We start from the raw sequence: 9548 nt of genomic DNA, 5'->3' as shown, positions 1-9548 counted from the left end.
GTGTAAATAAAATATTTTTAATCTTTAAACACTCCTGTGTAAACTCTGTAATACTCAAAAATGTAGTGGACCTGGATTATTTTCTCCAGGACTTCAGAGACGACTCAGTTAAACAGCTCTTCAAAACTGTCTTGTTGCAATATTTATGTAAGATTTTGTTCAAGCTATCCCATCAAGTTGGATGTGCTTATAAAAGCAACTTCAAGCTCTTCTCTCTAGCTGTATTTTAGCCTTCCCAGTCTTAGTTGCTGCAGTGTGTTTATCTGTTCACTCTGCGTTTCAGGCTGGAATGAATGTTTGGAGCGGGTTGTTCCATTTGCCCCGGTGTGAGTTAGGAGCTGGAACTGCCGAGGCTGCCGGTCAGCAGCCGGGAGAGCCATTCCCTGCTCTGGGGTTCCGGCAGCGAGGGCTCCCCGACAACGTGTGACCATCGCCCTCGTGGAGCTCGGAGTGCCACACCTGGACACACTTCTCACATCTCCTCTAACTGGAAGGGGAAACTTCATTAAAGTGTCAGACCAGCATTCAGTATCAGGGATGGGGAGCAGGGTGGGAGGGCAGGTAAAACAGGTTATAATCCTATTTTCTCAAGCAGTCTGATGAAAGCCTGCCTTGTCAATCCATTGCCACACTTTTCCTTTGTCTGTCACTGTTTCATCAAGTCTCTCTCAGATCAAAGCCCCTGGTTTAAAAGTCTGCCATCAAGAATGTTTGAAAGTAACTGTGGTGTCTTTATTTTTTTTTTCCAATAATGAGTTCTAAAATAGCATTTTAGTTTTATTTTAATAATTCACATTACTTTAAAGTAACTTGCCCAATCCCCCTCTCCTTCTTCTCCTTTTTTAGTAACTTTTCTTCATCCTACGCAATGTACTGTTTAATGGAAGAATATTGTGGATGAATTAAAGGGAGGAAGGGCCACTTTTAATTGTGATAGGTCCCCATTTTGAGTTTAAAACGAGATCAAATGCATTAGTCTGATACAGTGGATGAGAAGATTACATGCTTTTCACGCTATAAATACTACTTAGGTTTCTTTTTATTTGTCTTTTTAATTTCCCTTCTCAGTGAGCCAGGTTGAATTTTTGGCAATACCTTTTTTCCAAGATGTCACAATGCCTGACTACTTATTTGTTAGCACCTCTGTAGTTCGTCAGGCATCTTCAACAAAGTTCCCATTGTTTCATTAAGAGCTCTCACACTTTGACTGGTTCCTATCAAATGCTTCACTTTTTTTTTTAATATGTGGCCTTATTTTTTGGCAGTGGTTACTAATCTGTGTTCGCTTGTTTTGTGTGGTATGAAATTAATGTTATTTTGGCAAAGGTCTCATTTGGTGAATGCCTTCTATATTCTTTGCTATAAATTATCCTTGTTGACATGAAATTCTTCATTTCAACAGCTGTTCCCCCTTTGTTATAGATTGGGGGTTTGGGGTTCTGGGTTTTTTTGTTTGCTTGTTTGTTTGTGAGGTTTGTTTTGGTTTTTTTGTTCTTTTTTTTATGCATTAGCTTAAGGCAGAGTGTTTCTTTGGGTGTTGCACAGATTCTGTATCAGTTCTGTACCTCTGAGTTCATTACACTCTTGTGGATATGTGATCTCCTACCCAGCCTCTAGCCTGTCAAATCTTGCTGATGGTTCACTGTCATCCTTTAACTGAAGTACCACCTGGTCCAAGGCAACCTTCTTGGCATGTGCAAAACCTTCATTCAAGGAAGAGAGTAGGGAAAATGTGTAAAGGCAGCTTCCATTTCTTGTTTGCATTGACACTTTCCACTTCTACATTGAGTCCTATAGTTGTGCTGACAGGTGCTTTGGGCAGTGTTTACAGGTAAAAATAAACCTCATTGTGATGTCTGGTTAAGCCCACAGTGACTGGTCAGTTACCTGTCCACTGGGATTAACTCCAGCATTCCAGCATCATATGCTGAGCACCAAGCATTCTAGATTGATTGTATGTGGTATTTAAAAGAATTTTAAAAATACTCTGCTGTATATCTGATGTCTTCAAATGTCTCCTGGTGGTGTCACCCGAGGTAGCATTTCTCCTGTATTACAAAAAATGTTGTTCAGTAAGTGGTGCTGAATAAAATATGTTTTCTAATGTGGTAGAGGGCTTTAATGGTTAGCCCTTTCATTGCACTATTTAATTTCACCAGACAGTTATGTCTCTCTTTGGCTTAAACTGGCAGCCTTCTTTCCCACAGCCTTTTCAATATGTCCTCAGGCATGTTCTAAACATTGGTTGGAGTTTGTCATGTATTTCATCTTACAAGTTTGAGTTACACCATGTAATTATTTTCTCAGTGTGAGAATCTTTTCTTTCTGTGGTGAATTGTGTGTGGTATGGGTCTGTTTATATGTACTTGAGTGCTATTGATGAGACTTTCTGAGTTTACCATCCTTTCTTTGTCAAAGGAATTACATAATGCCATCAGAAACCAAGTATTTCCTCTGTGTTTAAGTTCTGTCATTTCAGGGTAAAGATTCAAAGGAAGTCAGTGGCTTCCTCCTGTGTTTACCTTCCCAGATTGCCAAAGTCATACAAAATGCATGGGATTGTGCTTCTGGTGTCGATGGAAGGCATGGCTAAAGTGCTTCCCCTATGGTGGTATAGTGATGACCTTTATTTTCACTCCTGAAAAGCAAGGAGTTGCTCTGCTATCGTCCTCCACCTCTCAGAAAGCTCTCTTGGCAAACTCATGCTTGGAAAAGAATCCAAGTTTCTTAGGTGTCCTTGGTCACTTCTTCCTCTGGCTCTTACAGGTAGTTCTGCAAGGATTTTTCCATTCTAACACAGGTGGCAACTTGATACCAAGAACTGAGTTTTAACTTAATATAATGAAATCCAAAATACCAGAGTTTCGGAAGAAGATGTTTCACAGGGCAAAAGTTTTGTGTTGTTTTTTTTTTTTTTTTTTTTTTTTTTTTTTTTTTTTTTTTTTTAAATCTATTTTTTCTCCTCCTGATTTGGAGTTCATTTATTGCAATCAGGAAGTTACTGTCAAGTAATAATTTTTCCTAATCTTTCTCCTGACAGATTATCCAAAGCACTGCAACACATGTAGTCAGAAGGAAAAAAAAAAAGATGATGATAATTAACTGAACTGCAGCTTTTAATTGAATGACTTTTCATGGTCTTAAAGTTGGGAACTTGTCCAATTAACAACCTTGGAAGTGTTAGCTGTTTTCTGAAAGAGGTGGATTTTGGCTTAGGGCTGTTCTCTGAAAACAAGGGGAGTGAGACTGACCTCTAGGTAAGTTAAATAAACTAAATACCTTAGCCAAGGAAATCTCAGTACAAATTTGTTAACACCCAGATAATAACCAACTGTACTCTGCAGAACTTATGCTCCTTAAAAAGTGATCAGAGTTTCTCCATTTTAGTTTTGTCCTAGCTTTGCTGTGCAGAGATTTTTATTTTTCCCATGGTAAAAATTAATTACAAGAATGTATTTTTTGCTAAACTTGTTAAACCAGGGTAGAAAGCCACAGAGAGATCTCCTTTCAGATCTGCAGCCTTGTTCAAAGCAGGGCAGAACACATTAAAGTGACTGGATGGGTTAGCAATTTTCCAGTACTTTAACTTTTGATGATTTATGCATCTGCTGTTGATGGAAATCATCCAATATCCTCCAGAGATAATGTCTGGAACCAGACATATAATTTACCTGTTTCATATTCCCATTTTCTGTAACAATGGATTGATCCCTCAGGCTTTTCAATTCATGCAATTGCCACTCTTGATGTTCAGCAAAGTTGCTCCTATTTGTAACATCCAGTTTCTGGGCCCATATAATACCCTGCATTGTTATATGCAGAGAGGAGTGAGAACCTGTTTGGTCACATTTGAGAAATGTGACATTTTTCTAATCTCTACAACAGCCAAAGCAAGCTAAGGCATTGGTTTTTTGATGTGCCAGCACCATGTTGTACTAATTTACGAGCGTGAGGAGGTAGTTTCAAATGCTGTGCTCCATGGAAGCAGTGGCTGTGCCCCGCTACCCCGTGCCCCCTCAGTTCCTACACCATGAGCTGCAATTGTGCCAGCCACAGCCCTTCTCCAGAGGGAGTGGGGTTAGACAGCAGTAGTGTCGCACAGGAGAAGTAGTTGGGGATAAGGAGATAAGGGATCATTAGGGGAAACCGTCTAAATGACCATTTCCATTAGTGATTGTGAGCGGCCCCTGGAACATGTCCTGCAGTTTCCTAAATACACTTCAGGATTAAACTTGTGTAAGGTTGGGTGTTGCTTCTTTGTGGCAAATGCTCCCAGAAAGGAAGCAGTAGTGGAAGGTACCAGATACCATGGGTTTTAATGAATATGGGGCAAAGGAATGCAAAGGTGCGAACCCAGCCTGAACAAATGCCGTGGTACCACAGAGCAAGGAACTGCAGAAGGACTTCCTGACTAGTGAGTGCTCTGCACAGAAGCTGGATTGTGACCCAAAATGGGCATTTTGCTTCCAGAAGGAATGTGTACTTTTAATTGAAAATTATTTGGTAGGCCTAGAAACTTGTTTAGGTAAATAATGTACTACATTTACAATGCACGCATATTTATGAATATGTGTAAATCAATATATTTACAGGAAAATGAGGTAAAGCTATTCACATCACCTTGCTAAGAAATTAGGGATTACTGTGAAAATAATTAAGGTTAAAAAAAAATCATGCTCAAAATATATAAAGACTAGCAACAGATGCAGGACCTTTCATCTTTTAGCTTCAGCTGATTTCCAGAATGTATCCTGTTCAACTGAAATCTGAGGTGCCTTTGAATTTTCAAAAGAGCTGGGCTTTGTTATGATGGGTACTTAAGGGCATCAAAAAGCTGTGTTCACTGCTACTGGTAGTTGTTATCTGTGCTTGACTAGGCAATCCACACATCTCTGTTGGTGGTATCAAAAACTTGTTGGTAGAATGACAGAAGAATTATTCATTACAGCTGGAAGGAGTAGCTGAAAAATGTGGAACCAGAGCTACTGGTGGCTGCAGTGAGAGGTCAAGGATTTTAATTAGGGAAGGAACTTTTGGGTTTTTAACCATGGTAATATCAGAAGTGAAACATGAAGTTGAATTACACTGGGGTTTTTGCATTATATATGTCTCTCTTCTACCTGTCCCTTGTCTTATATTAGAGAAACATTATTTGGAAGGCACTGATTGCATTTTGGATGCTGTCAAAATGTGACAAAGCTGGTGAGACAACAGGTGCTGAAATTCAAGTCCAGATTTACCTCGGTTGTGAACGCAGTAAGGACTTTGCTGCAATTAAAGGTAGGTCAGTGGGAAAGCACGAATAGCTCTGCAAGGGCATCTGTTCTCAACACCCAATTTACTTTCTGAATGTGTGACTTCAGACCTCGTAGCTGCCAATAAAGTGCCTCTGACAAACGTCGAAAAACGACCTACTTTAAATATGAAAAGAAAAAGCACAAGGTAAGTTTCACCCTAAACAAGACAGTATCATTAAACAGAAAAATCTGTTCAATTTTGTTTTGTTTTGTTTTTATTTAGGAAGTGAATGAAGTACAAGGGATGAAGGAGTATTCTTATGGACGTGCAAACTACTCCCCCTACACAAAGGCATTGTGAAAAGTCTGCCATCGTGCACCCAGTAAAAGCCAGTTCAATTTGCTGCCTAACAAATATGTGCTAAAAGTGACAGGAACCGGAGAAAATTGATGGTGTGCTTTGCAGAGCCGCCCAGCAAAGCTGTGTGCCTGATGTGCCTTGTGTGGGCATTCAGAGCACCAGGCTCACAGCGCTGGGTGAAGCTGCCTAACAACTGAAGGTTGAATTTACTGGAGCCCTTGTGGTTGTTTATTTCCTATTAACTACATATTTTCAATGAACTTGAAGAGAGATGTGTCCAACAGCATCCTTTCCACTTAAAACACAACACAAAAAGCTCTGAGAGGTGGAATAGCACTTTATTTTATAAAGACATCAAAATCCAATTTTAAACAGGCTGGTAAAACTAGTAGTAAGGCATGGGATTTTTAAAAAAATAATTTGTTTTAATGAGAAAAGGTGCATGGAAAAACATGGGGGGGGGGGTTGTTGGGGTTGTTTGTTTGTTTTAATATACAAGAAGATTTATCATGAAGGAGAACATCAAAATAAACCGGTCTTCCAGAACTATAATGTATTCCAGTGATCAGTGTGAGTAGATAACTTCATTGGTATTTGATGGACAGATGTTACACACTCAGATTTTAACATTAATGGCCAACAAATCAATTTTTTTCCTACAATTATAAATCTATGGAAAATAACTGTAATTTTATTAGTAGTAAAGGACTGATCTTATTTCCTGACCAAAAAATAAACTGCAAACAAGCATTCTAATACAACATTATGAAAGCTCAGACCACAGTGGCTAAGGCTGAGGATTAGAGATCAAGTTTCTTAAATTGTATTTCTGCCTGTGATGACATAATTTATGAACGGTGGTGATGTTTTCAACCTTCTCTGAGCTGCAGTTTCCTGAAGGAAATGTGTCTTTAACAAGTGCTTAGAAAAGGCAATGACCAAGGAGAAAGAAAAATACTGGCATGCAAAATCAAACTGAAATTTGCTAGAGATTCTTACATTAGAAACAGCCACGAGTAAATCCTGCCAAAGCTCTTTATTCTGTGGCTTCAGCAGCAGAAACTTCAGCTCCTTTTTAGGCCTGTCTGACAGTGTTTTGGACTGTGCATAATCCATTATGGCATATATTATCTTTGTCCCAGGGAAATTTTGAAGCGACAACCTCCTCCAGCATGAGAGGAATATACCTATATGAAAGCAAATATATTTGTATTGTTCTCTACAAAGGTTTTCCCATTTATTTTAATGGTATCGGTAGTTTTAAAGATTAACTTCCACATTAATGAAAAAAGTGCACTGAAGATGCCTGAGCTAATAAAATTACTTAGATTAATTTTTTTAAACAACCATCTGTTCTTCTGATACTTATATCTGTGTTACATAATTGTATTAATAATTGCTGTATAGCTGCTACATATAAATTGATGACAAAAATACATATATGTAACATTTACACCATTTTATGTCCAGAAATAATTGGAATTTTCTTTACTGTTTATGTACCAAACTTAAAAAGACCATGTATTTGAAATATTCTTATGTTTGTCCCCTGCAAAAATTGAGGAACAGTTGATCCTACCCATTGCATGGGACTTGGCTTTGTTTGAGAACTAACCAGAGCAGGTGCCATTATTCACCTTGATGTTATCACTCCTCTTGTGGGCTCACCTATAATTTTGAGCTTTGAACATTTTCTTTCTCAAACTCCTTGAGAATTATTAATAAAATGCATCAAGAAATGCAACTGCTTTGCAAACTATGCCATCACTCCACATCCTGACAAAACCTTCACAAAATGCTGCAAAATCAATTTTCCATAAACATTTGCCTCACTCTGTCTGCTTATATTCTGTAAATGTAAGTGATTGTGCAAAGCCTGGTGCAGTGGAGAAAGAGGACAATTAGTGTTCCTCACTGACTGGTCACTTAGGTACATTTTACGTTTAATTCTTCCATGCTAAAATCTTTATAACCAAATCCATAACAAAAATAATCAGTATTGTCTGTGGGTACTGGAGCTCATCCTGTACCATTTGTTCAAGGTATTTCTGCTGTTCCATTAATTTGCCTGTTAAGGAGCCCAGTTCTGCAATGCAATGGTTAAACTTCTTTCTGCTATAGCTGCTTCTGTTAGGCATATAAAAATCTGCAGTAAAGAAATGTAGGAATTTTAAGATGGAACAACAAAAATTATCATCACAAGATCATACAAGGGTGCATACCTTGTCTGTCTTTCCACAGTACTATTACTGATGAATTGTTTGCTACCATATTCTTCAGGTGATTCACCTTTTGCATTAAAATTCTTCTAATAACGTTTTCTAGGACTAACATGGTGCTATTCATACTCTAAAATCAATATTAGCTTTCTTCAAGAAACCGTGTTTCTTGAACACCTCCAGGGATGGTGACTCTACCCCCTCCCTGGGCAGCCTGTTCCAGGTCCATTTTCTGACAGAAGTTTAGCACTTCTCGATTCTGATACTCACCTCCCACTGAGTTACAAGTCAGTCACCACAGGATGTACACAAGACCCTCCCTTGCTGCAGATGTGAGCAGAGAAAGCTTGCACCTGTCCAGCTCACTCAAGTGAACTGGGAGATGCCACAGGGGATGCAGAGACCAAAGATTGTAAAAATACTGAAAAAGGGTGGTGTTTGGGGTGGTGGGTGGGGGTTTTTTGTTGTTTTGGTGGTGTGATTTTTTTGTTGTTGTTTGGTTGGTTTTTTGGTTTTTTTTTTGGTTGGGTTTTTTTTGTTGTTGTTGTTTGGGGTTTTTTTGTTGTTGTTTTGTTTTCTGTTGTTGGTTGGTTTTTTGTCTGGTTTGGTTTTTTGTTTTTGTTTTTTAATATAATGATATTAGAAAGGCACAGAACCCTATCTGTACACTAGCCCCATTGTGCTGGTTTTGGCTGGGGTAGAGTTAATTCTCTTCACAGCAGCTGGTAAGGGGCTGTGTATTGCATTAGTGCTGAACACGGGGTTGATAATACAGAGATGTTTTTGTTACTGCTGAGCAGGGCTCACAGGCCTTTTCTGCTTTTCATACGGCCATGCTGGTGAGGGGCTGGGAGTGTGTAGGAGGAGACACATCTGGGACAGGTAACCCCAGCTGACAAAAGGGATATTCTGCCTTAAACACGTGAGTGACAAAAACATTTCTGTATTACCAGCCCTGTATCCAGCACAAATCCAATACTCAGCCCCTTACCAGCCGCTGTGAAGAGAATTAACTCTACCCCAGCCAAAACCAGCACACCCATCCAAATTAAATTATACTGGCAGTGAGACAGGAGGGCAGTGGAGCGGGTGAAGGGTCTGGAGCCCAGGTCCTGTGAGGAGCAGCTGAGGGAGCCGGGGTTGATCTCGGGTGAAAAGGAGGGTATGGGGTGATGTTACGGAGGGCGCAGCCAGGGAGGCTCGGTCTCTTCTGCCGGGCAGCCTGCGACAGGACGAGAGGACAGTCTGAAGCTGCGCCAGGGAAGGTTTAGGTTGGACATTAGGAAGAATTTCTCCATAGAATGGGCGAGTAGAGATTGGAACGGACTGCTGGTGGAGTCACCGTCCCTAGAAGTGTTTAAGGAGAGACTGGACGTGGCGATCAGTGCCATGGCCCAGTTGACAAGGTGGTGTTCTGTCGCAGGTTGGATTCGACGACCTCAGAGGTCTTTTCCAACATAATTGTTGCCGTGATCCTGTGACTGATTCCGTGGTCTCTGCACAGCCGAACCTTCTCTACAAAGGCTGCAGGGTACCACCCCGAGCCATGCTGCGGGGCTGAGGGCCAGCGTGGAAGCCCCTTCGGCACTCGGGCACCTCACGTTTGTCCCCCGGGAGCCGCGCGGCCGTTCCCGCACGGCGGATGGCGAACATGGGATCCTCTCACCTTCCCGAGCGCCGCCGGCCGCGGGCGGGCGCTGGGCGGGGCCACCCGTGACGTCACGCCGCCGT

Source organism: Hirundo rustica, chromosome 2 (assembly GCF_015227805.2).
Source record: "Hirundo rustica isolate bHirRus1 chromosome 2, bHirRus1.pri.v3, whole genome shotgun sequence".
NCBI classification, from domain to species: Eukaryota; Metazoa; Chordata; class Aves; order Passeriformes; family Hirundinidae; genus Hirundo; species Hirundo rustica.
This window is presented reverse-complemented; position numbering follows the sequence as displayed.